Source organism: Tachyglossus aculeatus, unplaced genomic scaffold (assembly GCF_015852505.1).
Source record: "Tachyglossus aculeatus isolate mTacAcu1 unplaced genomic scaffold, mTacAcu1.pri scaffold_97_arrow_ctg1, whole genome shotgun sequence".
NCBI classification, from domain to species: Eukaryota; Metazoa; Chordata; class Mammalia; order Monotremata; family Tachyglossidae; genus Tachyglossus; species Tachyglossus aculeatus.
The window spans coordinates 1844094-1861253 of record NW_024045100.1 but is presented as its reverse complement, the minus strand read 5'-3'; the positions used below and the strand labels follow the sequence as shown (position 1 = coordinate 1861253).

The window sequence follows — 17160 nt, the reverse complement described above, 5'->3', positions numbered from 1 at the left end:
TCATGCTACTTGTCACAGTGGACCCAAACTGGTCCGTAACAGTCTCATTTTCAGGAGCTGATGCAGACTTATGCAAAGTTTGATCCCTCAAATTGGACGCTGACCTATTTAAACCACTTTCTTTGGGCTGGGATAGTTTGCCAAGCAGTCCCAATGCTTCTGATTTGATCTTGGGCTCCTCCAAGTTGTTATTGTTTTCTGTTTGCTTAATCTACTGCAGAATCAATGAATGAAAGCACACTTTGAGTGCCTTCATAGCTAAGCATCATGATATGCATGTGGAATGCTATCACGGATCATTCTTCCTAATTTCCCTCTCTGATTGTTGATTGGCAAGAGTTAGCATTTGTTTGTTTTGAAATTCACAAGGAATTCCCAATTTCTATGACCTGCTTTGCAGGAATCAAATTAGGAAACATCCCATTCTACTGCTAATGACTATGTTATGTCTGGTACAATGTGATATTTGATGGAGCTATAGGAAAAAGAATAGGCAAAAGGCAACACTCTATGGCTAAAGAAACATTTATTTTATTCTTTAAACTAGAATAGGTCTGACAGTGCGCTACTGAGCTGGCTCCTCTCATTTCTCCTCATTTGAGATGAGAGAAGAATTTTTTAAAAAATGAAAACAGCTGTAACAGGAACAAAACCAGCTCTGAACATGTAAAGGTTGCTAAATAAGCTGAAGTGAGGATGAATACCTCTACGGACAAGAAACTCTTTCGTAGATCATGTAGATTTCTTCAGCACCTACTGAATGCAATACACTACAATGAGGTTTTGGGAAATACAACAGACATATGAGACATGTGCTTCACTGAGATTTGAATTCCCTATACAGTTTTCCTAAAAACGTTACCTGAAGTCCATGCTTGCCACTTCCCTAGTACAAATATTGCCATTTTCACAGGGTGATACCTATTTATCTTCAGAAGTCGGTTTTCTGCTCCATAACTTCCTGATGACATTTTTCATCTGGGCATTTCTCAGGGTGTAGATAAGGGGGTTTAGCATAGGGGTTATAATCATGTAAAATAGTGCAATAGCTTTATCCAAGGGGAAGGTGGAGGCAGGCTGCATATACATAAATACACATGGAACGAAGAACAGGACAACGACGATGATGTGGGAGGCGCAGGTGGAGAGTGCTTTGCGCCTACCCTCTTTACTGTGTGTTTTCAGGGAGCGCAGGATCACGACGTAGGAAATCATCAACATGACGAAGTTTGATAGGCAGAGCAAGCCACTGCTGGTGGCTACAAAGAGGCCAAGGGTGTGGGTGTCCGTGCAGGCAAGGTTCAGCAAAGGGTTCAAATCACACATGAAGTGATCAATGACATTGGGGCCACAGAAGGGTAAATCGATCATGAAGAGAATCTGGATGGTCGCGTGCACCAGGCCTCCTGTCCAGACAACCCCTATCAGCAGACCACACACGCGCCGGTTCATGATGGTCATGTAATGCAGCGGCTTACATATTGCCACACAACGGTCATAGGCCATTACCGTGAGGAGAATAATCTCAGCCCCGCCAAAAAAATGCTCTCCAAAGACCTGAGTCATACAGCCTTTGAAATAAATGATTTTCTTCTCACAGAGAGAGTCAATGATCAGTTTAGGTGTGTTGACAGAAGAATAGCAGGCATCAATAACTGACAAATAGGCCAGAAAGAAATACATGGGGAATCCAAAGTCTGACTGGCAGTTATGGTTACCGCAATGATCAGATTTCCCACCATGGTGATGATGTAGTTGATTAAAAAGACAACAAAGATTACTTTCTGCAACCTTGGATTCGGTGTAAGTCCCAATAGAATGAATTCTGTCACGTTGTTTTCATTACCCATCAACTCAGGGTAGGCAGTGAAGGTATAGGTGAGAGCTGTGGATTCTGTATAGAGAATGATGTTAGTTTTGCTTTGAAATGATCAAGTAACAGAGCTCAAAGTACCACTTTTCTAGCATCTTGTCAATTTTCTTTGAACCCCAGGACAAGATGGGAAAGTATTTACTCTACTCAATTCATACATTGGGAAATCGAAGCACGTCAGGTTAACTAAACAACTCCTGAAATCCAACAGACAATTTCTCTCCCCTGCTTCAAAGGCTTATTGAAGGTGCATCTTCTCTAAGGGGCCTTCTCTGACTAAGCCCCCCTTTTCTCTTCTCCCACTACCTTGTGCATCACCCTGACCTGATCTCTTTATTAAATCCCCCAACCCCAGGCCCAGTCCCACAACACTTACATATATTTCTGTAATTTATTTATTTATATTAATATCTGTCTTCTCATCTAGACTGTACACTCACTGTGGGCAGGGAGTGTCTATTTTTCTTATATTGTACTCTCCCAAGTGCTTAGTACAGTGCTCGGTACACAGTAAGCATTCAATAAATAAGATTGAACGAATGAATGTACTTACCCAGAGGTGTCCTAAATGGTCCTAAGTGGTGGAGTTGGCAACACAGTCAATATCTTCGGAGCCTTTTTGATGCAGTCATCCCTGGAGTACACTCTGTTGATTTACATACCCTTTTCAGTAGACAAGAAGCTCAGTAATTCTGTTTATTCCAGTCTCATAAATGTCAACTGATAACAACATTCACATTCCCCCTAAGAGAAAAGTGCATTAGGTTGATGGTTCAGGGCCTTCTAAAATCCTACTGGGCAGAGGATGATATACCAAATGCTTAGCAGACAAGAAACCTATAACCTTTTGTATTCACCTGATGCTCTTCTGTGATTATTTCTCCTCTTATGGCAGCTCTAGGTTTCTTCCTCCTTCTTACGGGATCAGTGCACATATATTTTCTGGAGAAAGAAGAAAAGACATTTCTGCCAAGGAAATAGTAGGTAATCCAGGAATCTCACATAGAAACATGAAATACACAATGAACTCAAAATTTAATATAAAACAATAGCAGACTCCCTTCCCATTGATAGGAGTGGTAATTGCTACCTCTCCAACTTCTACTGGTGGTAGGGCCAAGCTTGAAGTCTCTGTTATAAGTTTTAATGCATAGATATTGGTACAAAGAAAATATTGGAAGGTGATATCCAACCTTTCAAAAACAATCAAGCTCTGGGAAAAGACTTGAATAGTGGCTGAGGGCAGGAAATGTGCCTGCCTATTGTTCTACTGCATTCTCCCTAGTGGTTAGTACAGTGCCTTGCACACAGTAAGTGCTCAATAAATATGACTGATTGGTAGTCCTTTTTTATAAGGTATTTTTAAGTACTTACCATGTGCCAGCACTGTACTAAGTGCTGGGGTAGATACAAGCTGATCAGACTGGACTCAGGCCCTCTCCCACATGGGGCTCCCATTAATTTTCATTTTACAGGTGAGGTAACTGAGGCATAGAGAAGTTAAATGCCTTGCGCAAGGTCCCACAGCAGACAGGTGGCACAGCTCGGATCAGAATCCTGGTCTTTCTGATTCCCAGCCTGTTCTCTATCCACTAGGCCACACTCCTTCCTAAGTCCTTGGTGGCAAATGCACAGTAGCCCTGCTGGAACAAGGAACCTCAGATAGGTCTCGATGTGGACAGTGAGTACGTGAGAATGGATTTAGGAAGCTATCAAGCTGGGGTTTCAGCAAAGAGATACCACCAAGATTAATGCTAATAATAATGGTAACAACAATAATGACAATAGTGGTATTTGTTAAGCATTACTCTGTGCTAGGCACTACACTAATCCTGGGGTGGATAGAAGCAAATCGGGTTGGACACTGTCCCTGTCCAAAGTGAGGCTCACAGTCTCAATGCTCATTTTATAGATGAACTACCTGAGGCTCGGAGAAGTGAAGTAACTTGCCCAAGGTCACACAGAAGACAGGTGGCAGAGCCGGAATTAGAACCCATGACCTTGGTTGATGAAAATGGCAATGGTTTAAAGACTACCTACCACAAAATAGGAAATGCATCAACACCTCTGAGCTACTGATGATCAAATCAAAACGATTGTTTACAAAATCCTGCCATGGGATTTAGAGTTTAGGCTAGGTTATGCAGATGAACAGTGGTGGGATACCAGAGTGGAAGAGATCTGGTAAATGCTGAATGCCACAGTCCAAGGGCAAGGGAGAACAAGGAGGGAATTGCCATGTTACAGATAAGGAAACTGAGGTACAGAGAAGTGAAGTGACTTGCCCAAGTTAACCCAGAAGACAAGTGGCAGAGTTAGGTTAAAATCCAGGTCCTATGACTCTAAATCCTATACTCTTTCCACTAGGCCTCACTGGTCCCAGTTGCAATATGTTTTTAAAAGAATCATTTCGAGACAGTATCAAGTGAATGTAAATAAGACGTATACTTGACTATTTTTGTGAGCTATAACAATAGAATCTATTTGTAGACACCACCAAAAATATTAAAGAGTAATGATGAAAATGTGTTTTTTTGAATGTGAATGCAAAATAAAAATCAGGAAGACTAGAAAACTTACACTAGTTAGATTTGTTGACTCTGAAAAGGTCTGAAAGCGTGAGGTTTTATCCTATCTCTCTGCTTACCTCTTCACATGGTAAGGTCCTTTACAGATGAAAGACAAAATAGGCCTTTAAAGCAGAAAATTCAGATTGTCTAGCTACAAAGTCAGCAGTCAGCAATTCATTTTAATAAATCTTCTCAGGGAAATGCATTGAGTTGTAGAAATTCACATCCTGTTCACCAGACCTCTTTGCTCATTAAGGAGACAGGACAATGAATAGACCAGGGAGGACATTCTGAACATCCCTTTTTCAAAGCTATAACCACGAAAGAAGAAAAAAGTGGAGTTAACAGCTCTCCCTCCAGCCCCACTCTCAAATTGCTCTTACTCAGATTATTCTTTAGGTTACAGAATGGCATTTAAAGTCGCCTCTATAGGAGTGTGGGGACCTATTGTAATACTTAAGGCTCTGAGTCTCTGTAGAATTTCTTACCTCCCTTTCTGGTAAGATCTTTATGCCAAAAGCAGTAGTTACGCCTTACGTGAATTTGGCTAGTTCTTTGGGAAAATACCTGTGTCCTTAACTAATTGGTTCTTTTCATTACGAGCCTCATCCTGTAACAGGTTCTTGGCTACATTCTTGAAAGTGGCACCGGTTATTATGTAGACTCTGACATTAACTCCCATCGTGGGCGGGGCAGGGGGGTTGAGAGGGCTCAGCACCCTGTGGATATGTTTTGAACAATGATGACGTATAAGATTGCATCATTTGAATGGACTGTCCCTGGTTCTATGTCTATTCTGTGAATTCAGAGGGGATTGCTGAAGTCCCCCATTGAATTTATCATCTTCCATGTGAGCCTAGCTGGGGTTCATACTCTGAAGAGACTCTTGGGGATGAAAACCCCAGCTAGGTGAATTCCTACTGTGGACAAAACACCTGCCAGCAGTTCATCCATCAGTGAAGTTCACAAAAGGGATTCATTGACTGGTACACTTACCTTGAGAGCTTTTGATAGAACAGAGGACCTTCCCATCTCCGCCATTCGGGATGGCATGGCCACCCAGGTGATCGACAGCTGCTGCTGGGAAGTCCCTCAACTCTTCTTTCTCAGTCTATAAATTCCCTGCAATGAGGAGCCTCTATCTGCAGGCTGGACCAGGAAAGAGAGGCAACCGACAGACCACCTAGACAGATAATAATAATAATAATTATTATGGCATTTATTAAGCTCTTCCTCTGTGCCAGACACTGTACTAAGTACTCGGGTTGGGTAGAGACAAATCGGATTGGACACAGTCCCTTGTCCCACTTGGGACTTACCTGAACGTTTGGCCTTTTAGTTGTTACTACAGTGAATCTTAATCTTTGCAATACTTCTTGTCTCTCATGTCATTTTAGCTTCCCTGAAATCTCTCAGCTCTGAGGGAAGATGCAAAGATCTTTCACTTGTAATACCCACATCACTGTTATCTATTTTTTTGTACATTTTATCTTCGTGTGTTTGTGTGACCAACATCCACCCTGCTCATCGATGAGTGACAGCAGTATTTTATTCTATTATAAGCCTCATGCTCAACCCCTAAATCTATATTCTGAGAAATTCAGAAGTGAAAAGCTTCATGGAAGATGTATCGTGCAGGAAAGTGACTTTTATCATCCTTAAATGTCTCAGTACCATCAATTTATTGGCATTTGGAGAAATTTGTTGAGATTTTATGTTGATTTTTTGAGGAGAAATTTCCCCACTATTGATCAAGAGGATGTTGGACACTGAAATAACTAGATCATACATGCAGACAAGCACACTGTAACCCTTCTCTCCCAAGTGGCATGTTCATATTAATGTCAGTCTCCCCATCTAGACTGTAAGCTCATTTTGGGCAGGGAATGTGTCTGCTAATTCTCTTGTATTACACTCTCCCAAGTGCTTAGAACAGTGATTTGCACATAGTAAGCACTCAATAAAGACTATTGTTTGATTGATTGTTTGGCAGAGAGAATGGATGATCCAAGAGTCAAGTCAACGAAGTCAAGTCTTCTCCATGTTCCGTAGCTGTCACAAGGTAGTAGTGGAGAACACCTTCCCTGCCCCTGAACATGAATTCAGAGGTGCTGAGATGCTTTTAAGTCTCTTGGGGGAATGACTTTGGCTGAGGAATAGATAGGGATGGTTAGAGCTGTGATGATTTGCTGCAGCTCTCCTTAGCTTCCCCAAAATGCCCCAGACTTAGCCTTTCACCTTACTGATTTTTAAGTGTTTCGAGAGGCCTTACTTTGGCCAGCAAGCAGCCGGGACTTCTGGTTGTGAAGTGGCCAATCAGTTCTCTGAAGTAACCAAATGCAAATCTTCTATAGAGATGGAGAGGGATAGAAGGAAGAGTTGAGACGTTTCTTCAAGCAAGAGGGGAAGAATCAAACTTTACTTGTAAAGTTCGATTTCAAAATCTGCTTACAGATGGGTTTCCAAATTTTAGATCCTGCTGGATGTGCTCCCTCTAGTTATTTGTAGCATATCCCGCGGCTCAGTGGAAAGAGCCCGGGCTTTGGAGTCAGAGGTCATGGGTTCAAATCCTGCCTCTGCTATTTGTTAACTGTGCAACTTTGGGCAAGTCACCTAACTTCTCTGTGCATCAGTTACCTCATCTGTAAAAAGGGGATTAAGACTGTGAGCCCCCCGTGGGTCAACCTGATCACCTTGAAATCTCCCCCGCGCTTAGAACAGTGCTTTGCACATAGTGAGCACTTCATAAATGCCATTATCATTATTAATATCTCAAGAGCCCAATTCTCCCTTCCTGCTGATCCTGGTGCCAGGTCATACTTGTTCCTGCACTCTCTACTGAGTCCCCTAAAGGGTGTGACCTCCATGGTATCCTCAGCAGGCTACATATGAAATAGTAATGATAATGATAATTGTGAAATTTGTTAAGTGTTTACTATGTGCCAGGCACTGTACTAAATTCTTGGGTGGATATACGCAAATCGGGTTGGATACTGTCCCTTTCCCATGTAGGTATTTGATTGGATTATGGATGTGCCTGGGCTCCCCTATCTGATTGACCTCCATCTTGTTAGAGGGAGTGATTTACAACTTGCTAATGAGTTGACGATTCCTTTGGAAGATTTCCTAGTTCTAGAATGCAATCTGAAGCAATATGGGAGGGTTTGGGTTCTAAACCTGGCCCTGCCACTTGTCTACTTTGGACCTTGAGTCAAATGCTTAGTACAGTGCTCTGCACACAGTAAGCACTCAATAAATATGATTGAATGAATGAATGAAATCAATTCTCTGTGTCTCAGTTACCTCATTATAAAGTGGGGATTAAGTCTGTGAGCCCCATGTGCGATGTGGACTGTAACCAACCTGATTAGCTTGTCCTTACCCGAGCACTTATTACAGTGCCTTTATATACTATGATTTATGTATTTATATATCTATTCATTCATTTATATTAATGTCTTTCTCCCCCTCTAGACTGTGAGCTCATTGTGGGTATGGAAAGTGTCTGCTTGTTGTTATACTATACTCTCCCACGTGTTTAGTTTACCATAGTGCATTAGACATAGTAAGTACTCAATAAATACAATTGAATGAATGAATTAATGCCTGGCATACAGTAAGCACCTAACAAATACCATTAAAAAAATAAAACATTACAAAACAAAAGAAAAAAAAAACAAACTCTACAGCTTCTTACCCCTTTTGACCAAGACACAGTGGTAACAGCCAGTCAGTAAATCATATTTATCGAGTGCTTGCTGTTTGCAGAGCTCTATACTTAGTCCTTGGAAGAGTGCAATATAACAATATAACAGTCACATTCCTTGCCCACAATGAGTTTAATGTCTAGAGGGGGAGATATACATTAATATAAATAAAATTATAGATTTGTATGTACGTTCGGCGGGGCTGGGAGGGAGGAGGAATAAAGGGAGCAAGTCAAGGCGATACAAAATGGAGTGAAAGAGGATAGGAGGGCTTAGTCAGGGAAGGCCTTTTGGAAGAGATGTAACTTCAATGAGACTTCAAAGAGGGAGAGAGTAATTGCCTGTTGGTTATGAAGAGGAAGGGAATTCCAGCCCTGAGGCAAGATGTGGGTGAGAGATTGATGGTGAGATAGATGAAATTGAGGTCCAGTGAGAAAATTGGCATTAGTATTAGGAGAATGAAGTCTTCAGGAAGATTCCAGGTGCGCTGAAGCCTTGTGTGCTTTGAAGGGCCACTTTAATGGGCACCATCTCTACTTCTGACTGATTCCCATTCTTAAGTGGATGTTATCTACAGAGATCTTCAATGTAGATGAGCTGGCATTTGTGGACAATATTTTCATCCATGCACTCTGTCAGAATTAATGCATTACTTCTGGCTAAATCCATGAAATACCCAAAGATTCTCTTTGGGTGTGATATATTCCTTCCCCACAAAATGTGGTCACTGGGGGCCAAGGGTTGGTTAGGTTTGGGAATGGAACAGGGAACATCCACGAATAGGACTGGTGAATCTGGTCTAAACTGTCCATCAGAAAGACCCCTGTCAATCAGGCTAGAAGAAAGGCACGGTTGGAGTGTAAGCCCATCTTTTGCCTGAATTTAAAGAGAAATCTGTTAAACAGAGAACAAAATAGAACATTCAGTAAAACCAAGTGGACTTACCGTACATAATAAAACCAAATATTAAATAAGCATGGAATGGATTAATTTTAGTAGGACTGTGCTCTCTTCATCTTTTTTTTGTTTTGTTTTCTGAACTGATAAATTTGCTTCCTGCTGCCAGGATGTAGCACTGTCTATTTTCCTAAGGGAGAATTCTATTTGTCAGATTGAACTCTTTTGTCCTCTAGACTGTAAGCCTGTTGTGGGTGGTGAATGTATCTACCAACTATATTTTACTCTACAGAGCACTTAGTACAATACTCTCCTCAGAGGAAGTGCTCAATAAATACCATTGATTGATTTTGTCTATTAACAATGTTATCAACCTAAAGTGCCCACTGATGCCGTCTCCACTTGACAAATGTATGAAATCAGAGATGCAAGTCAGACAAGCAAGTGATCCATCCCTTTTGCTTGAAATACACAGACAAATGAGCTGGAAAATTTCCCTCCAAAACTATCTGAAAATTTTTCTCAGCTATCTTCTCTGAATCACCAGTGGATATTTGGTTGCAAGGTTCTGGTGACTGGCAATTTGACAATGATCATAAGGGGAACAGAAATGATTTCTCTTTTGCGATCAAAATCCACTGAAAATGTGTTTTTCCTTTCCTGTATCTCTACTCATTTTTCTAAAGCAAAATTCAGTTTGCCATCATCTTGTGCAAACCTTCTGCAAGGAGAGACTGGTCATACTCCCATAAGGCTGATTGGACAAAATGTTATGAGGTTCCTGAATATCTGTAGAATCCAGTTTAAATGTGAGAGGAGAAATAGTGAACCTAATGACTCTGCTTCAGGGCAGACCTAGAGGAAGGATAGACAAATCGAGTCAGGTAGAGATGTTTGCCACAGTCTGGGCAAACTATATTCTTTCTGACTGACCTGGAGAAGTCACCAAGTTTTTAGTTCACTTAAAGGTCCTCCTTCATAAAGGATCAAGATGTTCTGAGAGGAGGATCTTGAGCTAATATTGCAGAGAAAGAATGGCAATCAATGGAAATTGGACTAAAATTCATTGCTGCTTTAAATCCAGACTTTACTCCAAGAAAATAGATCTCAGATTTAGTTTGGGTTTATCCAGAAGCCACCTGGGATCTTATGGAATCTCAGACCTGGTGCTTTTGTAGTTTCTAGGATTTTGTATCTTTGGCAGGGGTAAGAAAATTAAGCTGAGAGACGTGGTTGTGGCTGGAATGGAGTAGCCACCAGTTCCATGTTAACCGTGTTAGGCTTGTGTCTGTTTTACCTCAAGGAGACTGTAACTGGAGCAAGCCATTGCTGGAGTTGGGTGAACAAGGAACAGAGGAATAAATCAATCAATCAATCAATCAATCGTATTTATTGAGCGCTTACTATGTGCAGAGCACTGTACTAAGCGCTTGGGAAGTACAAATTGGCATCACATAGAGACAGTCCCTACCCGATAGTGGGCTCACAGTCTAAAAGGGGGAGACAGAGAACAGAACCAAACATACCAACAAAATAAAATAGGTAGGATAGAAATGTACAAGTAAAATAAATAAATAAATAAATAAACAGAGTAATAAATATGTACAACCATATATACATATATACAGGTGCTGTGGGGAGGGGAAGGCGGTAAGGCGGGGGGATGGAGAGGGGGACGAGGGGGAGAGGAAAGAAGGGGCTCAATCTGGGAAGGCCTCCTGGAGGAGGTGAGCTCTCAGCAGGGCCTTGAAGGGAGGAAGAGAGCTAGCTTGGCGGATGGGCAGAGGGAGGGCATTCCAGGCCCGGGGGATGACGTGGGCCGGGGGTCGATGGCGGGACAGGCGAGAGCGAGGTACAGTGAGGAGATTAGTGGTGGAGGAGCGGAGGGTGCGGGCTGGGCAGTAGAAGGAGAGAAGGGAGGTGAGGTAGGAGGGGGCGAGGTGATGGAGAGCCTTGAAGCCCAGGGTGAGGAGTTTCTGCCTGATGCGCAGATTGATCGGTAGCCATTGGAGGTTTTTGAGGAGGGGAGTGATATGTCCAGAGCGTTTCTGGACAAAGATAATCCGGGCAGCAGCATGAAGTATGGATTGAAGTGGAGAGAGACACGAGGATGGGAGATCAGAGAGAAGGCTAGTGCAGTAGTCCAGACGGGATAGGATGAGAGCTTGAATTAGCAGGGTAGCGGTTTGGATGGAGAGGAAAGGGCGGATCTTGGCAATGTTGCGGAGCTGAGACCGGCAGGTTTTGGTGACGGCTTGGATGTGAGGGGTGAATGAGAGAGCGGAGTCGAGGATGACACCAAGGTTGCGGGCTTGTGAGACGGGAAGGATGGTAGTGCCGTCAACAGAGATGGGAAAGTCAGGGAGAGGACAAGGTTTGGGAGGGAAGACAAATCCACATCTACAAAGGCAAAGAAAGTGAATATTTGGATGGGTCTTTAATCACTCCTCCCAAGCAAAAGAAGTCACACTTTGTTTTTATCTTAGACAAATCAGGATACTATAAATTGATCAATTTACTGAGCACCTACTGTGTGTAAAGCACTGTACTAAGCACTTGGGAGAGTACAGTCGAATTAACAGTCATGGTCCTTGCCCTTAAGTAGCTTGCATTTCAGCAGGGGAAATAGATACTGAAATAATGCAGAGAGACGAGGAAAGAGCAAAAGGGGATGCCTACATGAATTAATGCTTGAAGAATTTATTATATAAGATGTGGAAATAAGTGTTATGGAAGCTTGAGTTTGTAGGTACTCCGATGGCACCGAAGTGCTAAGATGGCAATTGAAGGAAACATAGCCTGAGGAGAGGAAATAATTAATCAGAGTAGATCTCTTGGTCAGATATATGATTTCAGTAACACTTTGAAATTGGGAAGTTTGAAGAAGTGGGGGAAGGGGTTCTGTAGGATTTGCAGAGAGAGGGAGTTCCAGGCAGAAAGAAAAAAGACATGAGAAAGCAATCCCTAGCCGAAGAGACAAGAATGAAGCACCGTCTGGGAGGAGCAAAGAGTGCTAGTTGGGTGCAGTGAGAAAAGAGAGTGGATAAGTAGAAAGGACAAAGTTTATTGAGTGTTTTAAAGCCAGTGATTAGTAGTTCCTGCTTAACGTGGAGAAGACTGGGAAACCATTGGAGGTTTTCAAGGAGCACAGAGATGTGGTAGAACAACATATTAGAAAGATCAACATTTTAGAGAACCAATGTGGCCAAAGGATAGAGCACAGGTCTGGGTGTCAGAAGGACCTGAGTTATAATATCTGCCCTGCCCTTAGCTTGCTCTGTGACTTTGGGAAAGTCACTTCACTTCTTTGTGTCTCAATTACCTCATCTGTAAAATGGGGATAAAGACTGTGAGCCCTCTTTGGGACATGAACTGTGTCCAACCTGATTAACATGTAGCTATCCCAGCACTTACTATAGTACCTGGCACATAATAAGCACTTAACAAATACAATAAAAATAAATTCTGGGCTCAGAATGAAATATGGTTAGGAGAGTAGAGTAACTGATGTGGCTGTCAATACAGGAGTATGTCTCTGAGAGGGAATATCCTGCCTGCTACTTGCTAAAGTACTTTATCAAATGAGCTACTGAGGTTGGGGGACAATACTACAAACATCATAGGAAATTATCCACTTTAATATTAATTAATTCATTCATTCAATTGTATTTATTGAGCACTTACTGTGTGCAGAGCACTGTACTAAGCGCTTGGGAAGTACAAGTTGGCAACATATAGAGACGGTCCCTACCCAACAGTGGGCTCACAGTCTAGAATGGGGAGACAGACAACAAAATGAATCAATCAATCAATCGTATTCATTGAGCACTTACTGTGTGCAGAGCACTGTACTAAGTGCTTGGGAAGTACAAGTTGGCAACATGTAGAGACAGTCCCTACCCAACAGTGGGCTCACAGTCTAGAAAGGGGAGACAGAGAACAAAACTAAACATATTAACAAAATAAAATAAATAGAATAGATATGTACAAGTAAAATAAATAAATAAATAGAGTAATAAATCCGTATAAACATATATACATATATACAGGTGCTGTGAGGAAGGGAAGGAGGTAAGGCAAGGGATGGGGAAGAGGGAGGAAGGGGAGAGAAAGGAGGGGGCTCAGTCTGGGAAGGCCTCCTGGAGGAGGTGAGCTCTAGGTAGGGCTTTGAAGGGAGGAAGAAGCTAGCTTGGCAGTTGTGCAGAGGGAGGGAATTCCAGGACAGGGGGAGGACGTGGGCCGGAGGGTCGACGGCGGGACAGGTGAGAATGAGGCACAGTGAGGAGGTTAGCGGCAGAGGAGTGGAGGGTGCAGACTGTGCTGTAGAAGGAAAGAAGGGAGGTGAGGTAGGAGGGGGCAAGGTGATGGAGAGCCTTAAAGCCGAGAGTGAGGAGTTTTTGCCTGATGCATAGGTTGATTGGTAGCCACTGGAGATTTTTGAGGAGGGGAGTAACATGTCCAGAGCGTTTCTGCACAAAGATGATTCGGACAGCAGCGTGAAGTGTAGATTGAAGTGGGGAGAGACAGGAGGATGGGAGATCAGAGATGAGGCTGATGCAGTAATCCACCCGGGATAGGATGAGAGATTGAACGAGCCGGGTAGTGGTTTGGGTGGAGAGGAAAGGGCAGATCTTGGCGATGTAGCGGAGGTGAGACCGGCACGTTTTGGTGACCGATTGGATGTGAGGGTTGAACGAGAGACCGGAGTCGAGGATGACACCAAGGTTGCGGGCTTTTGAGACGGGAAGTATGGTAGTGCCGTCAACAGTGATGAGAATGTCAGGGAGAGGGCAGGGTTTGAGAGGGAAGATGAGGAGTTCAGTCTTGGACATATTGAGTTTTAGGTGGCAGACAGACATCCAGATGGAGATGTCTTGAAGGCAGGAGTAGACACGAGCCTGAAGGGAGGGAGAGAGATCAGGGGCAGAGATGTAGATTTGGTTGTCATCAGCATAGAGATGATAGTGAAGCCGTGGGAGTGAATGAGTTCACCAAAGGAGTGAGTGTAGATAGACAACAGAAGGGGACCAAGAACTGGTCCTTGAGGAACCCCTACAGTAAGGGGATGGGAGGGGGAAGAAACTCCTTACCATCAGCTTTAGAGCACTTAATCACCTTGCCCCCTCCTACCTTTCCTCACTACCCCCTACTATAACCCAGCCCAGACACTTCACTCCTCTCGTGCCAACCTACTCACTGTACCTTGATCTTCTCTATCTCATTGCCGACCTCTTCCCCACATTCTGCCTCTGTCCCGGTTGCCCTTCCTCTTCATATCCAACAGATGATCACTCTCCCCACCATCAAAGCCTCGTTGAAGACATATCTCCAAGAGGATTTTCCTATGAAGTATGGATTAGAATGGAGAGAAATGGGAGGCAGGGAGGTTAGAAAGGAGGTGATTGTAGTGATCAAGATGGGTTAGGACAGTGCTTGGATTAATGTGGTTTGGATGGAGAGGAAAAGGCAAGCTTATTCGTGGCTTAGTGGAAAGAGCATGGGCTTAGGAATCAGAAGTCATGGGTTCTAATTGCAGCCCCGCCATTTCTCAGTCATGTTATTTTAGGCAAAGCACTTAACTTCTCTGTGCCTCAGTTCCTCATTTGTAAAATAGGGATTAAGACTGAGAGCCTTGGGATCCTGTGGGACATCCTGATCACCTTGTATCTGATGCTGTGCTTAGAACAGTGCATGGCACATAGCAAGTGCCTTACAAATGCCATTATTATTGTTATTATTATTGTTATCATTATTATTATGATGATCATCTCAGTAAAGAAAAATGGCTTCTGTCAGGATCTCCAGTGTGCTGTGAAATCCATCACTCAATCGATCACATTTATTGAGCACTCACTGTGTGCAGAGCACTGATGCTGATGAAGATGGTATTTGTTATGCACTTAATTTGTGCCAAGCACAGTTCTAAATGTTGGGGTAGATGCAAGGTAATCAGGTTGGCCCACATGGGGCTCACGGTCTTCATCCCCATTTTACAGATGGGGGAACTGAGGCACAGAGGACTTAAATGACTTGCCCAGGGTCACACAGCTGACAAGTTGCAGAGTTGGGATTATAACCCTTGACCTCTAACTCCCAATCCCGTGCTCTTTCCAGTAGGTCACACTGCTGCTCAAGCACTCTACGAAGTGCTTAGGAAAATACAATACAGCAGAGTTGGTAGACATGTTCCCTGCTCACAGTGAGCTCAATTATAAATAAATAAATTGCAGGTAGATACATAGGTTCTGTGGGGCTGAGGGAGGGGTGAATAAAGGGTGAAACTCCAAGTGAAATATTACCAATGGTACTAGCCATGCCGGTTGACAAGCTCTGAACTAAGTGGATAGATTACTGGATTCAGCATGTCTAAGCACTTAGTACAGCACTCTGCACAGAACATGCACTCAGTCAATACCCTTGATTGATTGATAACCCTTGGCTGAAGGTGGGGTCTGATACAAATTACTTAGCTTGATTTTTCTTTTGTCGAATGGGACCAAGGTTTTTTAAGAATGAGTGAAATATTAGGTATTAGAAATAAAGTATCTTGGGTTCTATGGAAAAAAAAAACAGTGCTAAAGAAATTCAATTATCTTTATCTTTCAGGTAAACCAGTTCTCTGTCGTGCAATCTCACTGGTATGTTCATCACCAACACTGAATCGATGGAAAAAACCAACAGTGTGACCGAATTAATTCTCCTGGGACTTACCCAGAATCCCGAGTTGCAGAAACTTTTATTTATTTTGTTCCTAATCATATACCTGGTGCCTCTTTTGGGAAACCTACTTGTGGTCATAACCATCTAGGCTAGCCAGAATCTCAGCTCCCCTATGTACTACTTCCTCTCATACTTATCTTTCATAGATGCCATCTACTCCACTTCCACTACTCCCAAAATGATTGTAGACAGCCTGTCTGCCAGGAAAGCCATCTCCTACGATGGCTGCATGGTCCAGCTCTTTGTATCACACTTCTTTGGAGGGACAGAGACCATCCTTCTCATTGTGATGGCCTATGATCGTTACGTGGCCATCTGCAAAACCCTGCACTACTTGATCATTATGAACTGGCAGGTGTGTGTCCTACTGTTGGGGGTGGCCTGGGTAGTGGGCTTCTTTCACTTAATAATTCAGATTCTCTTCCTATTCTGGCTGCCCTTCTGTGGTCCCAATGCCACTGATGAATGACATTGGAGAAGCAGTGTGGCTCAGTGGAAAGAGAACGGGCCTGGGAGCCAGAGGTCATGGGTTCTAATCTTGGCTCTGCCACTTGTCAGCTGTGTGACTTTGGGCAAGTCAGTTAACTTCTCTGGGCCTCAGTTACCTCATCTGTAAAATGGGGATTAAAACTGTGAGCCCCATGTGGGACAATCTGATCACCTTGTATCTCCCCTAGTGCTTAGAACAGTGCTTCGCACATAGTAAGTGCTTAACAAATGCCATTATCATTATTATTATTATTATTATCATTATTATTGATCATTTTCTCTGTGACATGTACCCTTGTGTTGGAACTCGCCTGCACAAACACCTATGTCCTGGGCCTATCAGTGGCTGCCAACGATGGCCTGATCTGCACTCTCTGTTTCCTCATGTTGGCCATCTCTTACATGGTCATCTTGAACTCCCTAAGAGGTTATAGATCAGAGGGAAGGCGCAAAGCCCTGTCCAACTGTGTCTCTCACATCACAGTCGCCATGCTGTTCATTGTTCCCTGTATCTTCACCTTCATGAGGCCTGTTTCCACCTTCCCCATGGATAAAGCAGTGGCCGTATTCTATGTTTTCATTACTCTCAAGTTAAACCCCTTGATCTACACCATGAGAAATGTGGAGGTGAAAAATGCCATGAGGAATGTATGGACCCAAAAAATGACATCAGGAGAGAAGTGAATCACTTTCTGAGAATTATGTTGCTGTTCTTTTCAGTGGGAGAAGAAAGGAGCCAGTGGGTTCTTCAGATGCTTTAAGATAAATCACTGTGGCTTAATCTCTTCTAAAAGAACCATACTTGAAGGTTTTAATGTATTCTGAATTGTCAGAACAATGAATGTCATTTGCTGTATGTGTTTAAGTCTTCCTTTTCATTATACACAATGATTATAAGACTGTT

General features: G+C 42.9%; 2 pseudogenes; one reads left to right on the top strand and one right to left on the bottom strand.

The window, feature by feature from the left end:
• Positions 1 to 921: 921 nt before the first annotated feature.
• LOC119924389 lies at positions 922 to 1850 on the bottom strand (annotated as a pseudogene).
• Positions 1851 to 15711: 13861 nt separating this feature from the next.
• On the top strand, positions 15712 to 16940 carry LOC119924395 (annotated as a pseudogene).
• Positions 16941 to 17160: the final 220 nt, after the last annotated feature.